Raw genomic sequence first — 19,813 nt, forward strand, 5'->3', positions numbered from 1 at the left:
ACCAATCCGGGTGTATACCTGGACGGGACGTTGCTGATACTCCGTTAACACTCGTTTTACTATTGCAGTCTTTAGCACGTACTGGCAAGGGTGGAATCTTTTGAAGCTCGATCAGATGCAAGCCTTTGATCGGGTGGCCCATGACTATTAATTTCAACTTCTTGTGCGTATGGGTTTTGGCTCTACTTTTGTTCATTGGGTTCGTCTTTGCTATACTTCGATTTCTAGCTGTGTTAAGTTTAATGGATTTCTCACTAATGATTTTGCTATAACTCGGGGTATTCGTCAAGGCTGTCCAATGTCTGGTCTACTTTTCGTTCTCAGTGTCGAACCGTTACGAAATATGTTAGTCCATAATGTACATATTACTGGTATTGGGGTGATGTGTTACTCACCACGCCTTCACTTACTTATCAGCATGCTGATGATACCACCTTGACCTTACGAGACGCCGAATCTTTGCCGCATGTGTTGGATGTCTGCCAAACTTTTGGCAAAGCTACTGGTGGGAAGATCAACTGGACCAAGAGTCAGGGTTTGTGGGTTGGGTGTTTGGCCTCTTCTGCAGACTTCGTCCTGGGAGAATTGAGAATTTCCCAGGATCCTATTCGGATTTTGGGTATAGTTTTCCACTCTAATTTCGATGTCATGCTGCAAGATACGTGGCAGGGTGTATTGCGCAGGGTATCTCGTGTCTTGGTGTCGTGGCGATTTCGTTCTTTGTCGCTTAAGGGTAAATCTCTTGTGTTGAACTCCTTGGTGGCATCTGTGTTGTGGTACCCATTGCAAATTCTCCGTTGCCAACACAGTTTGAGGCTCGGTTTCGTAAATGTATACTGGATTTTATTTGGCGGGGAGGTATCCATAAAGTGGCATACGGTATTTTGACCTGGAGTTACGATTGTGGGGGTATCAATTTGGTGGATGTTAATGTCCGTAAACTTGCTTTCCGTTTGAAATTGTTGCAGCGTTGTTTGGATGATTCTTGTCCTTCCACTCTGCGACAACTTCTTTCTGGGCTTTTTTCTTGTTGTGGCAATCTCGGTTTGGGCTTTCGGGTTCTTCAGTGCCGAATGTTGCCACGTTTTGTGAGGTTGTTGCCTTTGTATATTTAGGAAATGTTTCATGCATGGAAGGTTCTTCTTGGGAATAAAGGGCTTGTCCTAGCTCCTCTTTCCCCACATGTATTTGATGAACCTTTGTTTTTCAATCCTGCTATTGTCGATGTTCGGAACTGAACATTTTATTTTCCTGAATTTATTAACGCAGGCTTGGTTTAGGTCCGACATTTGTTGTGCGAGGTGCTCCCAGATTTTCTTCCGGTGAAGGCGATCATTGAAATGTGTACGAACGCTGACACGTTGGCCAATGTCCGAACAATTGTTTCACATTTTGCTATGCTTAAGGAGGCGTTGCCTGTGGACTGGTTGGCGTTTTTGTCCACCCAGCCTGCTCTTCTACCATCGACCACACGTGTAGTTGACCTGTATTTTCTGGACCACTCTGATAACCGGGTTCATTCTTAGGGGTTATCCCTGAAGCAGTTGGTGGGTTATTTAAAGGGTTTTGCTACTCATGTCCCTCCTCCATTCTATTGATGGGATATTGTTCCTTCTGGAGATTAGAAACTCATTCGCAAAATCACTTATTCTTTTTTTGTGGGTTTTCATGTTTGTGTTGTGGATTATTTACTGTGGTTGTGGGCGATAACCACTAATGTCAAGCTGGTTCATATGGACAGACATCCCACAGGTTTGTGCACTTTCTGTTCACAGGCGAGGGAAACCATTGACCATCTGTTTTTCCTATGTCCCTTTGTACAGCCTTTGTGGTCCTATGTATATGCATTATTGGCGTTTTATTTTGGTTGTCCTATATCTAACTGGGTTTGGAGGAGATGCCAATTAGTGGGATCTCATCCTTCGTTACCTAGGAGATGCTGGAACATATTCTGTTTGCTTACTAGTTTGGCACGACAAGTTATATGTTCTGCTCGTTCAGTTCATTTGGCCAGTCATCGCGAAATTCATTTAATTTCCATGTTTAAAGTACGTGTACATAAACATATCTATCTCCATTATCATAGATGTTTGTTACATAACTCATTAAATGCTTCTTTATTCTGCGTATTCTTATGCTGGTATCTTGGTAACCCAAGGTGCAGAAGGTTATTTCTTATATGATTTGTTAAGATAAGTTTTTATTTCTTTATTTGCATTGTCTTTATATTTTTGTCGCCAATGCCAGATCCATTGGATTCTTGTTTTTTTTAATGTTCACCGTACTATTTGGTGGATAACCTGCTGTTCACAATTACCTCTTTTATTTTTTTTCCTAATTTTATTACTTTGTGGTAATATTCAGCATGATGATCTCTTGAGATATTGTTACATGCTAATTCATTAACATTTGTTTTATTTGTTGTATTTCTGTGTATACTCCCTAGTTGAGGTGAGATGAATAAAGAGAAAAAAAAGCTGGTCTTAGGCACCAATCCGAAAGGGCGTGGGTTCGAATCCCACCGCTGCCATTCTTTCTTTATTATGCTAGTAATCAGATGAACAAGTGTGGTTTATAATATTACGATGGAGAATATATTTGGTGGGCCAGGAAAACAAAGGTACAAGTGATTGTCGCTAATTAAACACGAGACAACTACCACATATCTAAAGGTTTATGTAAATGTGAGCTAAACGCAGAAAACTTGGAACATGTAGAATTCACAACCAGACTGTGTGCCAACACAGTTTGACAAAATATTCGTTATTTACAACACCCTACGTTTTGTTTCATTATTATTAATTAACGTGTCATTATTTATACACTGAGTATAGAGGAATAATGTTTCATTGGAAATTGGAAAACGCGGATTGAGAAGCCGCTAATAACGTCGCAGTATACAAAGATATGGAGAATTCCGGGAATATCGTGATGCTACACTTAATGGTTCCAAATAAAGTTGAGATTCTATAGAAAACCTTGAGAGTAAGAATAAGAGCGAGATTTTCCTGCAGTAATTCTGCTAAACAATGGATAATGAATAGCCCTCGAGTAGCTTTGTGCGAAATTCCAAAAACAAAAACAAAACAAACGGTTAGGGTGCTCGAACGGTGAAAGTACGATTAATCACGTTTTTAAAGTTGGACAAATCTTGGTATCTTATCTTTTCTTGAGAACTACTAACTAAACAATAGTTCTCTTTAAACACAATAATTCAAAATATCAATACACGTCCAAAGTCTACTTCTAATTGAGAGTACTGACAACATTGAGTAAACGACTGTTATAAAATTCAAATAAATATTTCTCACTTATAATACATTTTACAAGTTGCTCAGGTTTACCTGATTAGATACTCCCCGTTATCACAGCAAAGATTATTTGAATCTTGCTATGCTTTGACGTAGTTCTATTTTCATCCAGAAGAGAGTAATGCAAGAGACAGATTTAGAGTAAAAACCCGATTCAAAATTTTCGCGAAACAATTATGAAACCTCATAAATACTTCACAAATCATATACCATGTTCACTAAATATTCACATTTCATCTCCAGCTAGTGTTCGATTTATTGTAAATGCTATCGACGATTTGGGCTGCGTCGATCAGCTTTAGCTATGTAAACTGGTTTGGGAACCTGGGCTCAGCTTGCCTTGAGTCTCATGAAGGATGCACAGCCTGTGTTAGAACACCAGTTTAGTTGTAGATTAGTCATTCTAGCTGTTGGCATACTCAACACCAAGCTAGTGTAGATTGCTACTTAAACTGTTAGCATAGTCAATTCCAAGTTAATGTAGATTGGTCACTCAAGCTGACTACATAATCACCACCAGGCTAGTGTACAAATTGGACTCTCTATTTGTCGACATAGTAAACACTAGAATAATACAAACTGGTTATTGTAGTTGTCGACATAGTGAACAACGAGCTAGTGTAAATTGGTGAATGTACTGTCAACACCAGGCTAGTTTAGAATGGTTAATGTAGCTATCAACAAAATTAACCCCAGACTAGTGTATAAATTAAACACTTTAACTGGCGATATAGTAACCACCAGACTAATGCAATTTAGTTACTTTATCCGTCAAAATAATAAATACCAGGCTAGTGAAGATTGGTTTGGATTCTTCTCAATTTCGCGCAAAGCTACTTGAGGGTTATCTGCGCTAGCCATCCAGAGTTTAAAGTGTAAGACTAGAGGGAAGGCAGCTATTCATCACCACTCGCCGCTAACTCTTGGGCTACTATTTTGCCAACGAATAGTGGGGCTGACTGTTTCATTATAACATTATTAGCATGTTTAGTGTGACGTGAATTCGAATCCGTGACTCTCGAATTGCGAGGTCGAGCGCTTTAACCTCCTGGCCATGTCAGGCCGCGTGCAGATTGGTTATTGTCGACATTGTGAACACTAGGCTGGTGTAATTTTGTTACTGTAGCTGTTGTTATAATTAACACCACGTTATTCTTGATGACGAGAAACCCACTTGAAATAAAAATGTATCTCAGAACGGTTGGTGTGAGTATTGACACTTTTATTGATAAGAAGAGAAATAAGTTTGGACCTTCCTAGGTCATCTTCAGGTTAAGAAAGAGAATTAAATGTGACCGTTGACGGACACATATCTGAGGACAATATTATAAAGGAGTACGGAATTCTAGTGGGCGTCGCAGGTGGATGTTACGTTATTAATTGGTATAGGTATAAAGGTGTTCCTTTATAATTTTGATTTTAGTCAGGCTTCTTTGATTTTGCGTTTGTTTATATAAATTTGGTGCTTACTGGAATGTTAAGTTTTTTCCAAATGTGGAATTTGTAGAATCGCTTTCACAAACTAAAACGAAAAGTACATTATTTTAATTAAAGTGTTTATAGGTTAGCTTTAAACCTTTTAATAATCATTTATTCATTAATCCGTGAATTTGAAATATTTTTGCTCTTCTATTCAGGTAATAAACGTATTGGAAACTGAAGTATTAGTTTATACAAAGGAAGGTTAATTGTATTGTTGAAGTCTTATAGCGTCAGAGGTGTTCGCTGGTATATTATGTTTCGATCAAACAGATACCTTATAGGTCCCAATTATCTCGATTTATACCCGCTTTATAAGTTAAGTATTTTATTCGTGCGTATTATGTATCCAATAGAGTAAAATATTTTTCTTCTTAATTTATCGTGAGTCATTTGTTTGCTTAGTCACTCGAAGACAGAGGCAAGTCAAAAGGGATATTACTGTGTATAGATTTTACACAGCATAGAAATCAGCATAAGGAAATATGTTAGTATAGCGCCGTCTCGTAGTGAAAACCAAAATTACGCAAATATATTTTCACTTTTTCCACTCAATACATTTTAACAATTATAATTAAATAACATTGAAACTCTTCAGTTGTTAGCATAAAGCAGTTATTGTTCGTGGTTTCTCTTAAAGAAATCTTGAAAAAAAATTTTGTCATTGTTGGGAAAATAAAAATATCGATTTGACAAGTAATTAGTTAATGAAAGAGATGTTTTAGTTTAATTTATATATTGTGGCAAGTATTGTCATTAATAATCGAAAAACAATTTGTCGTAGCTCTAAAAGGCTGCACAACTATTTTCATGAAAAAAACCCTGCTACTCACATAGAAAATAACTTGCTTGGCTAAATAAAAACTTAATTCTATGTAAAACTAAATCAATGTCTTCCAATAAACAGAGGAGAATTACAATGTGTACATCATTAGGAGATGATATGTAAGAATGAACATAACTTGAAATAAGAATCAGTTATTTCAACGATCTTGAGGCTATAAATTGGTAAATTGATTAACCAGCAATAATCAAGGGTTGAGTATATTATACTGAAACGGCTTTGGACCCTTCCCACATTATAGTCCATGTTGCTCTTCCCACGCTTGAACTTCTTAATGTAGCAGTATATCGAAATTTCAACTTCAGATGACTCTGGGGTGAAGCTGTCTTATCAAAAATATTCCACAACTTCCTGCAAGTATGGCCAGTTGGTTAAGGTGCTGGAATCGTAATCTCGGGGTCGCGGGTTCGAATCGTGGTCGCACCAATATGTTTGCCATTTCAACCATGAGGGCGTTATAATGTTACTATAAATCCCACTATTCGTACAAGAGTTGGCGTTGGGTAGTGCTGACTAGCTGTCTTCCCTTTAGTCTTACACTGCAAAATTATGGACGGTGAGCACAGGTAGAGTTCGTATAACTTTGCGTGAAATTCAAAAGCAAACAAACAAACAAAACTTCAAGTAAGTTTTCAATAATTCCTCTGTACAATGGGTTTCCAGTATCCCGTTCAACAGCACGATTGTACAGCGGGTTCATATCCCGTTACAATAAACAGGATTGCCTTTTTTAACCGTGGAGGCATTATAATGTGATGGTCAGTCTTTGGTAAAGGAATAGCAAGAGAGTTCGCGGTTGGTGGCGATGACTAGCTGCCTTCCCTCTAACCTTACATTGCTAAATACACTGCTAATTTAGCTTCAAGAAATAACTTCAAGATGATTGGCGTTAACCACATTTCAAACTTCACAAAATAAATACTATCAGGAGAATTTACGTTCTTAGTGTAAGGTGTGAATAGAAATAGTTGTTTATTTAAATACGTCACATTCATTTGGAACCGTTAAGTAAAACGGCACTTTGTTGAAACGGAACGGACTTTCTTGTGCAATATTGCTTAACATCACGATATTCACAGAATTCTCTATATCATTAAATTCTGAGATGGAATTAGAGGCTTCTCAATCAGCGTTTTCCCATTCTCAATGAAACATCATTTCTCAATACTCAGTGTATAAATAATGACACGTTAATTAATAATAATTAAAAAAACGTAGGGTGTTGTAAGTAACGAATATTTTGTCAAACTGTGTTGGCACACAGTCTTGTTGTGAATTCTATGTGTCGCAACTATCTGCGTTTAGCTCACATTTACATAAACCATTAAATATGTTGTAGTTGTTTCATGTTTAAATGGTAAAATCGCTTTGGCTTGTTCGGCTTGGTCCACCAAAAATATCCTCCTCAAAATATTATTAACCACTCTTCTTGTTCATATGGTGGGATTCAAACAAAAGCCCTTTCAGATGGTGCCAAAACAGCGCCTTAGACCGCTCAGCCACACTACCGTGTATATACATTTTCTACACATTTGAGTAATGAGTTGCTTTGCAAGTTGAAAACCTTTTTATATATTTATATCTCAATATTCACTTAATTTCCACATTCAACATACTGTGAACTGTTAGGAAACACACTTGTAATAAAGTATAAAAGAAACCACTGCTTTTAGGTATTAAATTAGAAACACGTATTGAAAGGGATTAATCCTTTTCATAAATTATTGACACTGATGTCTCGCATCATTTCTTTATGATTGTGGTTCATATCCTTTCCGTCGCAACGCTGCTGACACGATCACAGCTTTTCATACCACTTTGTGACCGTGTTCGGCTATCCTACACATTCATTTAGGTTGTCTCCCACAAAAAAATCTTTCAATCCGTATTTTACTCGTCATCCTTCTTTACACAAAACAGTGTCATATCTTGGAGATTGCGACATGAAAAAAAAGATCAATTGATCACAACGGAATTGCGATCAACAGTCAACACACGGAGTGAAGGAGTCATTTTCAAATGTGTAGAAACTATACATATATACACCAATATGGTAGTGTGGCCGACTGGACTAAGGCGCTTGTTTAAGGCACCAGTCTGAAAAGGCGTGGGTTCGAACCCTATCGCTGCCATTCTTTGTTTATTATGCCACTTGTCAGATCAACAAGAAATGTAAGTAAAATATTTCGAAGGAGAATATTTTTGATGTGACAAGGAGAACAAGGCAAAAGCGTTTGTTACCAATTTAACATGAAACAACTGCCACATGTTTTATAATTTAGGTGAATCTCAGATAAACGCAGAATTTGCGACGCATAGAATTCACAACAAGACTGCGTGCCAACACAGTTTCACAAAATATTCGTCATTTACAACACCATACGTTTTGTTCGATTATTATTAATTAACGTGTCATTATTTATACACTGAGTATTTTGAAATGATGTTTCATTGAAAATGGAAAATCGCTAATTGAGAAGCCTCTAGCACCGTCGCAGTATTTAAAGATATGGAGAATTCCGGGAATATCGTGATGTTAAGAAATATTGCCCAAAAAACTCTGTTCCGTTTCAACAAACTGACGTTACACTTAACGGTTCCAAATGAATGTTTAATTTTTCAGGTTTATTCAAGTGGAAGTTTAGTTTCGACAGCATCGTCTTTCAGTAATAATGTCCGGAGGCGTTATCAGTAGACTAGTTGTATTATTCAGGTCAAGCGAGCTTCGTAATGGTAAAGGCTGAAATTAAATTATCATCTGTGAGTTTTTTATACTAATAACTGTTGATTTCGTTGTTTTATTAAAAGCAGTAGGTCAGATGACGCTTGTTGAATTTATTTTCTCAAATTAGCATTTCTAAAGTAGGAACGCCTAAAATTCGGTGTCATGATATAAAATAACCCCTACTCGTATGTTACATTGGAAAAAAAATTGAACCTCTGAAGAAAGTGAGCATAAAAAGTTTTATGGCATTTTCTACTTTAGTTTAAAATCTTTTATCATACGAAAATAGAACCTTCTTTGACGATTTGCAGATTCGACTTGCGGTTTCATCAATCAGAGAAATAGGAAAAATTTAAAATTTCTTATAAAATTGAACCTCGCCGTTAATAATTTCAAGAAATAGGAGCGTTTATTTTTATATAATGCCAGATGTGACGTATGTTAAATAAACAAACATTTCTATTCACTCCTTACACAAAAAACATAAATATTCCTGTTAGTATTTAGTTTGTGAAGTATAAAATGCGGTTAACTCCATTGATCTTGAAACTATATCACAATGAATCAGCAAAAAAAGAATTTGTGAAATTAGCTGGAGGACGCAATTTTGATCGACACTTTCTGGTGGGGCCAGGGAACGGGCAAGTAGTCACCCCCCTGCTGCAAGTCGCAATTTTGATCGTCACTTCTCACCACTTCCGGTTAGTGGTGAGAGTACCGCCGGCGATGAGGAGGTGCCTCTTCCTCGTCGTTGGAGGTATGCTAGTGTGGTGGCAATGTCTCCTGGTGACACTTCTAAGAAAGGCAGTGGACGAAAACGGGTGTCGGACGTGCCAATACAACGGATATCTCGGGCGAAGGCGGTGTCTCAGCCTTAAATGAGTTTGTTGTGCCAGTTTGTTTGTTTCAGTTAGTGTAAGACTGTCCTTTATTGTTGTTTGTACTTTGTGCATATTTGCTTAGATCTTTACATTTATTCTTGTTATTTTTGTGTTTGTGACAGTTTCCTTTCAATTCTTGTACCTTTACTTTATCTTTGGCATGGTACATTTACTAAGGGTGGGAGTTTTGAATTGTAATGGGTTGCGTAATGTTAGTAAGTGGGCTTATTATCTGGATTACTTTGTTACTAATTTTGATGTTGTTTGTTTACAGGAAACGTTTTTTACTGATGATTTTCATGATGTCGTTCTGAAATTTTTGCCAGGTGTAGCTTTTGTTAACAATTCTCCTTCTGGCTGACAAGGGGTTGCCATCTTGTTACAGTGGTTTTTAAGTGATAATGTTACATTCGTTTCTTCTGATGGGGTGGGTAGGGTTCTGACTGTAACATTCAGTTTCGAGTCTTTGTCTTATCTGTTATCATCTGTGTATGCTCCTCGCGATATCTTCGAGCGACGGGAATTTTTCCAAAACTTGGAGTATTGTTTGGATGGTTGCACGGGATTGCTTGTTGTGGGAGATTTTAATTGTGTTGTGGATGTGGCACGCGATCGATTTTCGGTCCGTTTCTCCCGTGACGCCAGCCGTTCGGCTTTTGTAGAGTTTCTTAATAGGTTTGATTTACTTGATGCGCATTCACTCATATCGCCGACTACACCTGGTTTCACATGGAAGCGTTTTGTTAATGGTGAGATGATGTCGTCTCGTATTGACAGGGTTTTGCTTTCTTCTACCTTGCAGGGGACTGTCCAACGTTTACGTACGATGTGGTTTCCTGCTACAGATCACGCTTTATTGGGATTCGACCTTACTCTGCGGCCCGTTGTCAGAGGTCCTAATTTTTGGCACTTCAATAACCAATTATTGAGGGATGCCGAATATGTGAAAGCTGTTGATCGCCAGAAGTCCTAGTTGGTCAGTCTATGGGACTGATAAAATTACGTGGTATGAAAAATTAAAATGCGCCTTCCGTTTACTTACCCAGCGTTATTCGATTCTTCGAGCGCGGGCTTCCCGTTCTCGCAAATGTCAGCTTGAGTCGTCCATCAATCGTGAGCTTCGAAAACTGTCCGTTACCTGGTAGGTCTAAGATCAAATTGTATGCACTTGAAGATGCCTTGGAGACTTTGGATCACGATACCATAGAGGGGGCGCGGATTCGATCTCATATTCGTTGGTTTGAGGAGGGTGAGAGATCTACGTCTTAATTTCTTCGTATGGAAAAGGTCCGTCAAAGCAGAATTGAGTTTCGATCCATGCTCACTGATAGGGGTGTGGAGGTGTCCGGTGTGGAAGATATCGCTGCTGTGTTACATCAGTATTATTCCGCACTGTACACTAAGGATATCGTTCTGCAGGCAGACATCGATTTCTTTATCTCATTCGTTGATCGAACTCTTTCCCATGAACAAGCTCATATTTGTGATGCTCCATTCACGGTTCTGGAAGTTCTCGCTGCTCTAGACAGTTTACCGCTGGGCAAATCTCCTGGTTTGGATGGTTTTACGTCCGAATTTTACAAATATTTTCTCCCTCTTTTTGTTGACGACTTTTATCTGTGTTGTCTGAACTGCTCCACTCTCCACAGTTGCTCCGTACAATGTGTTCTGGGGTAATTCTTCCTATCCCGAAAGGCGGGGATCGACGGTTGGCGGCTAACAGCCGGCCTTTGACATTGCTTTGTTCTGACTATAAGCTTCTGGCCAAAGTGCTGGCTCGTCGCCTTTTGTCTGTGATCTCCAGTTTAGTTTCAAATGACCAATCCGGGTGTATACCTGGACGGGACGTTGCTGATACTCCGTTAACACTCGTTTTGCTATTGCAATCTTTAGCACGTACCGGCCAGGGTGGAATCTTTTTGAAGCTCGATCAGATGCAAGCCTTTGATCGGGTGGCCTATGACTATCTATTTCAACTTCTTCTGCGTATGGGTTTTGGTTCTACTTTTGTTCATTGGGTTCGTCTTTGCTATACTTCTATTTCTAGTTGTGTAAAGTTTAATGGATTTCTCACGAATGATTTTGCTGTAACTCGGGGTATTCGTCAAGGATGCCCAATGTCTGATCTCATTTACGTTCTCAGTGTCGAACCGTTACGAAATATGTTAGTTCATAATGTACATATTACTGGTATTGGTGGTGTTGTGTTACTCACCATTCCTTCACTTACTTATCAGCATGCTGATGATACCACTTTAACCTTACGAGACGCCGAATCTTTGCCGCATGTGTTGGATGTCTGCTAAACTTTTGGCAAAGCTACTGGTGGGAAGATCAACTGGACCAAGAGTCAGGGTTTGTGGGTTGGGTGTTTGGCCTCTTCTGCAGACTTCGTCCTTGGTGAGTTGAGAATTTCCCAGGATCCTATTCGGATTTTGGGAATAGTTTTCCACTCTGATTTCGATGTCATGCTGCAAGATACGTGGCAGGGTGTTTTGCGCAGGATATCTCGTGTCTTGGTGTCGTCGCGATTTCGTTCTTTGTTGCTAAAGGGTAAATTTCTTGTGGTGAACTTCTTGGTGGCATCGGTGTTATGGTACCCGTTGAATATACTCCCGTTGCCAAGACAGTTTGAGGCTCGATTTCGCAAATGTATACTGGATTTTATTTGGCGGGGAGGTATACATAAAGTGGCATACGGTATTCTGATCCGGAGTTATGATTGTAGAGGTATCAACTTGGTTGATGTTAATACTCGTAAACTCACATTCCGTTTCAAGTTGTTGCAGCGTTGTTTGGATGCTTCTTGTCCTTCCACCTTGCGACAACTTCTTTCTGGAATTTTTTCTTGTTATGGCAATCTCTCTTGGGGCTTTCGGATTCTTCAATGCCGAATTTTGCCACGTTTTCTGAAATCGTTACATTTCTATATTCAGGAAATGTTTCATGCCTGGAAGGTTTTTCTTGGGGATAAAGGGATTGTCCCAGCTCCTCTTTCCCCACAAATTTTTGATGAACCTTTGTTTTTCAATCCGGCTATTGTTGATGTTCGGCACCGAACATTTCATTTTCCTGAATTTATTAACGCAGGTTTGGTTCAGGTCCGCCATTTATTGTACGAGGTGCTCCCTGCTTTTCTTTCGGTGGGGGCAGTGATTGAAATGTGTACGGACGCTGACCTGTTGGCCAATGTCCGCACAATTTTTTTCGCATTTTCATATGGTCAAGGAGGCGTTGCCTGTGGACTGGTTGCCGGTTTTGTCCACCCAGCCGGCTCCTCTTCCGTCGTCCACACGTGTTGTGGATTTATATTTTCTGGACCACTCCGATAATCGAGTTCATTTTCAGGGTTTATCTGTGAAGCAACTGGTGGGACATTTACAGTATTCACTCGCTACTAATTTCCCTGCTCCATTCTACTGGGGGATATTGTTCCTCCTGGAGACTGGAAACGCATTCGCAAAAACGCTTATTCTTCTTTTGTGGGTTTTTATATTTGTGATGTGGATTATTTACTGTGGTTGCGGGCGATAACCACTAATGTCAAGCTGATACATATGGACATACATCCCACAGGGATGTTTAAGGCACCAGTCCGAAAGGGCGTGGGTTCGAATCCCGTCGCTGCCATTCTTTCTTTATTATGCCACATATCAGATGAACAAGAAATGTGGGTAAAATATTTCGAAGGAGAATCTTTTTGGTGGGACAAGGAGAACAAGGCAAAAGCGTTTGTTACCAATTTAACATGAAACAACTGCCACATGTTTTATAATTTAGGTGAATCTCAGATAAACGCAGAATTTGCGACGCATGGAATTCACAAGAAGACTGTGTGTCAACACAGTTTCACAAAATATTCGTTATTTACAACACCATACGTTTTGTTCGATTATTATTAATTAACGTGTGATTATTTATACACTGAGTATTGAGAAATGATGTTTCATTGAAAATGGAAAACGTTAACTGAGAAGCCGCTAGCACCGTCGCAGTATTTAAAGATATGGAGAATTCCGGGAATTTCGTAATGTTAAGCAATATTGCACAAGAAAGTCCGTTCCGTTTCAACAAACTGACGTTACACTTAACGGTTCCAAATGAATGTTTAATTTTTCAGGTTTATTCAAGTACAAGTTTAGTTTCGACAGCATCGTCTTTCAGTAATAATGTCCGTAGTACTTTTCAGTAGACCAGTTATATTATTCAGGTCATGCGGGCTTCGTTAGGGTAAAGGCTGAAATTAAATTATCATCTGTGAGTGTTTTATACTAATACCTGTTGATTTCGTTGTTTTATTAAAGGCAGTAGGTCAGATGACGCTTGATGAACTTACTTTCCCCAATTAGCATTTCTAAAGTAGAAACGCCTAAAATTCGGTGTCATGATATAAAATAACCCCTACTCGTATGTTACATTGGAAAAAAAATTGAATCTCTCAAGAAAGAGAGCATAAAAAGTTTTATGGCATTTTCTACTTTACTTTAAAATCTTTTATCATAGGAAAATAGACTTTTCTTTGACGATTTGCAGGTTCAACTTGCGGTCTGAAGAATCAGAGAAATAGGAAAAACTTAAATTTTCTTTTAAAATTGAACCTCGCCATTAATAATTTCAAGAAATAAGAGCGTTTATTTTTATATAATGCCAGATGTGACGTATGTTAAATAAACAAACATTTCTATTCAATCCTTACACAAAAAACATAAATATTCCTGTTAGTATTTAGTTTGTGAAGTATAAAATGCGGTTAACTCCATTGATCTTGAAACTATATCACAATGAATCAGCAAAAAAAACAATTTGTGAAATTAGCGTGAGCATAACTCAGTTTATTAAGAAATGGGTTACGATAGGAAATTTGCTATCACGTAAAACGGTGTATCGTTAAAAATTAAAATATGCTGAACAAACATTGTAATTCGCGATATGCGACAGTTGATCTCGAGCGCTATGGAAGTCTCTAACTAATTTATGACAAGTTACGCCTTAGACATTGTTGTTTTAGATACATATTATCAGAGGATTTCTCGTTAAAAAGGTTCTGGAACTACGAATTGAAATATGAGATAAACAAATTACCGACTTTCCTGGGAAACCAAATCACGTGCTTACACTCTCTATAATATTCATCTGAAATAGAAACAGAAGTTGGGGTGCAAATCTGCGGTATATGCATCATTTGCATTTCATAAAATGTTTAATTGCAATCATGGAACTGAAGTAATATAGTAGATTTTCAAATATATGAAAAAATTTTCAAATTAATTCCAGACCCAAATAAGCATTTATCATCCTCAACTTCCTTCGAGACACTTGGAGTCTTTCACTCTACGTATTGACTGCATTTATAGATTTTTTTTGTCAAGATGAAGTGTTAACGTATTGTTTCTGTTTTCTTTAGAATAATATTTAAAAGTTTTATATCTCCCGCTGAAATGCAAATGAAGACGTGTTCTCATTATTTTCCTTTCGGATAACTAGCACGATAAAATCTAAAGATATATTTCTGTCTACCGTCAATAAAAAAAAAAGAAAACCTTTTCGACTCTTATACTGATGTAAGTAGATTAAATGTTATTGTAAATATTCTTCCCCGTGCCAATCTTTAGTTGAGATTCTCCAGAAAATTTTTAGAGTAAGTATAAGAGCGAGGTTTTCCTGCAGTAATTCTGCTAAACACTGAATAATGTTTCTAGTACCTTCCTAACTCACTGATCTTTACACTTCCATTTAGAATATGTGCATAGAAAATGAAATTGTGGTGTACAGAATGTGGCTATAACTGCCTTCTCGTGATTCTTCAATACATGGAATACATTTTTTGAAGCTAGGTTTCGTGAAAGTTGGATTCTAGGGATAGATTTAAAAGATTGCTTGACAATTTGTTCCAACAAAGACGTACGGTCAGCATATAGACTGATGTGGCTTTGCTATAAGAAAATCGCACATATATACTGTCAGCACCACTGTTGTGATGAATTGATATTTTTTTTTCATATCGCAATCTCCAAGATATGACACTGTTTTGTGTAAAGAAGGATAACGAGTAAAATACGGATTGAAACATTTTGTTGTGGGAGATAACCTAAATGAATGTGTAGGAGAGCCGAACACGGTCACAGAGTGGTATGAAAAGCTGTGATCGTGTCAGCAGCGTTGCGACGGAAAGGATATGAACCACAATCATGAAGAAATGATGCGGGACATCAGTGTCAATAAGTTAAAAAAAGGATTAATCCCTTTCAATACGTGTTTCTAATTTAACACCTAAAAGCAGTGGTTTCTTTTATACTTTATTACAAGTGTGTTTCTTAACAGAATACATTATGTTGAATGTGGAAATTAAGTGAATATTAAGTTATATACATATAAAAAGGTTTTCAACTTGTAAAAAAACTCTTTTTTCAAATGTGTAGAAAATTATATACAAGGTAGTGTGTCCGAGCGGTCTGAGGCGCTGGTTTAAGGCAACAGTCCGAAAGGGTGTGGGTTCGAATCCCACCGCTGCCATTCTTTCTTTATTATGCCACATATCAGATGAACAAGAAATGTGGGTAAAATATTTCGAAGGAGAATCTTTTTGGTGGGACAAGGAGAACAAGGCAAAAGCGTTTGTTACCAATTTAACATGAAACAACTGCCACATGTTTTATAATTTAGGTGAATCTCAGATAAACACAGAATTTCCGACGCATAGAATTCACAACAAGACTGTGTGCCCACACAGTTTCACAAAATATTCGTTATTTACAACACCATAAGTTTTGTTCGATTATTATTATTTAACGTGTCATTATCTATACACTGAGTATTGAGAAATGATGTTTCATTGAAAATGGAAAAACGCTAACTGAGAAGCCGCTAGCACCGTTGCAGTATTTAAAGATATGGAGAATTCCGGGAATTTCGTAATGTTAAGCAATATTGCACAAGAAAGTCCGTTCCGTTTCAACAAACTGACGTTACACTTAACGGTTCCAAATGAATGTTTAATTTTTTAGGTTTATTCAAGTACAAGTTTAGTTTCGACAGCATCGTCTTTCAGTAATAATGTCCGCTGTCCTTATCAGTAGACCAGTTATATTATTCAAATCATGCGGGCTTCGTAAGGCTAAAGGCTGAAATTAAATTATCATCTGTGAGTTTTTTACACTAATAACGGTTGATTTCGTTGTTTTAATAAAGGCAGTATGTCAGATGACGCTTGTTGAATTTACTTTCTCAAATTAGCATTTCTAAAGTAGGAACGCCTAAAATTCGGTGTCATGATACAAAATAACCCCTACTCGTATGTTACATTGGAAAAAAAGAATTGAATCTCCGAAGAAAGTGAGCATAAAAAGTTTTATGGCATTTTCTACTTTACTTTAAAATCCTTTATCATACGAAAATAAACCCTTCTTTGACGATTTGCAGGTTCAACTTTCGGTCTAAACAATCAAAGAAATAGGAAAAATTTAAAATTTCTTCTAAAATTGAACCTCGCCATTAATAATTTCAAGAAATAGGAGCGTTTATCTTTATATAATGCCAAATGTGACGTATCTTAAGTAAACAAACATTACTATTCACACCTTACCTTAGAAACGTAAATACTCCTGATAGTATTTATTTTTTGAAGTTTGAAATACGGTTAACGCCGATCATTTTGAAGCTATATCTTGAAGCTAATTTAGCAGTGTAAGACTAGAGGGAAGGCTGCTAGTCATCCCCACCCACCGCGAACTCTCTGGCTATTTTTTTACCAACGAATTTTGGCACTGACCGTCACATTATAATGCCTCCACGGTTAAAAGGGCGAGCATGTTTATTGTAATGGTGATACGAACCCTATGTACAATCGTATTGTTGAAAGAGGAATTATTGAAAACCTGCTTGAAGTTTTGTTTGTTTGCTTTTGAATTTCACGCAAAGTTATACGAACTCTACCTGTGCTCACCGTCCCTGATTTTGCAGTGTAAGACTAAAAGAAAGGCAGCTTGTTAGCACTACCCAACGCCAACTCTTGGACGAATAGGGGGATTTATAGTAACATTATAACGCCCTCAATGGTTAAAATGGCGAACATATTTGGTGCGACAACGATTCGAACCCGCGACCCCAAGATTACTACTCCAGCACATTAACCAACTGGCGATATTTGCAGGAAGTAGAGGAATATTTTGGATAAGACAGCTTCACCCCAGAGTCATCTGAAGTTGAAATTTCGATACAGTGCTACATTAAGAAGTCCATGAGTGGGAATAGCAACATGGACTATGATGTGGAAAGGGTCCAAAGCCGTTTTAGTATAATGTACTCAACCCTTGATTATTGCTGGTTAATCAATTTACCAATTTATAGCCTCAAGATCGTTGGAATAACTGATTGTTATTTCAAGTTATGTTCATTCTTACATATCATCTCCTAATGATGCACATATTGTAATTCTCCTCTGTTTGTTGGTAGACATTGATTTGTTTTTACATAGTAGTAAGTTTTTATTTAGCCAAGGAAGTTATTTTCTACGTCAGTAGCAGAGTTTAACTCATGAAAATAGTTCATGACACAGTTTATCTGTCTTGAACAATCAAGGCTACATGTTCTACAGTCTGTTATCGCTACGATACATTGCTTTTCGATTATTAATGACAGTACTTGTCACAATAGATAAATTGAACTAAAACATCTCTTTCATTAACTAATTATTTCGTCAAACCGATATTGTTTCACTTTCCTAACAATGATATATTTTTTTCAATATTTCGCTAAGAGATACCAAGAACATTAACTGCTTTATGCTAACTACTGATGTGTTTGGATATTATTTCATTATAATTGTTAAAATATATATATTGAGTGGATAAAGTGAAAATATATTTGCGTAATTTTGTTTTTCACTGGGAGTAGGCGCTATACTGATACTCGTGTATTTCCATATGCCGATTCCTATGCTGTTTAAAACCTCTACACAGTATTATCCCTTTTGTCTTGCCTCGTACTTTGAGTGACTGTGCAAACAAATGACTCACTATAAATTAAGAATAAAAATATTTTACTTTTTTGGATTCATAATACGCAATTAGTAAATAAAATGCTTAACCCAAAAAGCGGGTATAAATCGAGATAATTCGGAATTATAAGTCAACTGTTTGATCGAAACATAATATAACCAGCGAACATCTGTGACGCTATAAGACTTCAACGATACAATTAACTTTCCTTTGTATGAACTAATACTTCAGTTTCCAATACGTTTTCTTACATGAATAGAAGAGCAGAAATATTTGAAATTCACGGATTAATGAATATATGATTATTAAAAAGTTTAAAGCTAACCTATAAACACTTTAATTAAAATAATGTACTTTTCGTTTTAGTTTGTGAACGTGATTCTACAAATTCCACATTTGGAAAAATCGTATAACAAAACACAATATTTCAGTAAACATCAAATTTATTCAAAAAACCAGGTACAAAACTAAAGTCCGTACTATATAAAAACTACACTGACAAATAAAGCACCAACATAATTTATAAAATACAAAGCAACTACTGCTTCGAATTCTACATTTGTGAAACAGGCAGAAAAATGGAAACCAGATTCAAAGAACAGAAAAACATTCCTTTACACGTTTTTGAACACTGCAAATCAAATAAACACAACATAACCATGAAAAACACCCAGATATTAAGTAGAAAAACAAATATAAACAAACGCAAAATCAAAGAAGCCCTACTTTTAGAGTAACTAAAACCAAAATTAAACCAATATAAAGAAACACCGTTATATCTATACTAATTAATAACCTAACATCCACTTGCAACAGTCCCTAGAATCTCGTAGTCCTTTATAATATTGTTCCTCAGACATGTGTCCGTCATCGGTCACATTCAAACTCTCTCTTTTTTAACATGAAGATGACCTAAAAGGTCGAAACGTTGTTCTCTCCTTATCAATAAAACTGTTAATACCCACACCAGCCGTTCTGAGATATAAACTCGTGGGTTTTTCGTCATCAAGAATAGCCTGGTGTTAATTATTTTGACAGCTACAGTAACAAGTTTACACTAGCCTAGTGTTCATAATGTCGACAATAACCAATCTACACACGGCCCGACATGGCCAGGTGGTTAAAGCGTTCGACTCGTAATTTGAAGGTCAGGGGTTCGAATTCACGTCACACTAAACATGTTAATAATGTTATAATGTAACGGTCCACCCCACTATTCGTTGGCAAAATAGTAGCCCAAGAGTTGGTGGCGAGTGGTGATGAATAGCTGCCTTCCCTCTAGTCTTACACTTTTAAACTCTGGATGGCTAGCGCAGATAAACCTCAAGTAGCTTTGCGCGAAATTGAAAAGAAACCAAACCAATCTTCACTCGCCTGGTATTCATTATTTTGGCAGATAAAGTAACTAATTTGCATTAGTCTGGTGTTTTTTATGTCGACAATTAGAGTGTTTAATTTATACACTAGACTGGTGTTAATTTTGTTGACAGCTACATTAACCAGTTTAAACAAGCCTTGTGTTGACAGCTATAGTCAACAATTTACACTAGCTAGTTGTTCACTATGTCGACAACTAC

Source organism: Tachypleus tridentatus, chromosome 4 (assembly GCF_004210375.1).
Source record: "Tachypleus tridentatus isolate NWPU-2018 chromosome 4, ASM421037v1, whole genome shotgun sequence".
NCBI classification, from domain to species: domain Eukaryota; kingdom Metazoa; phylum Arthropoda; class Merostomata; order Xiphosura; family Limulidae; genus Tachypleus; species Tachypleus tridentatus.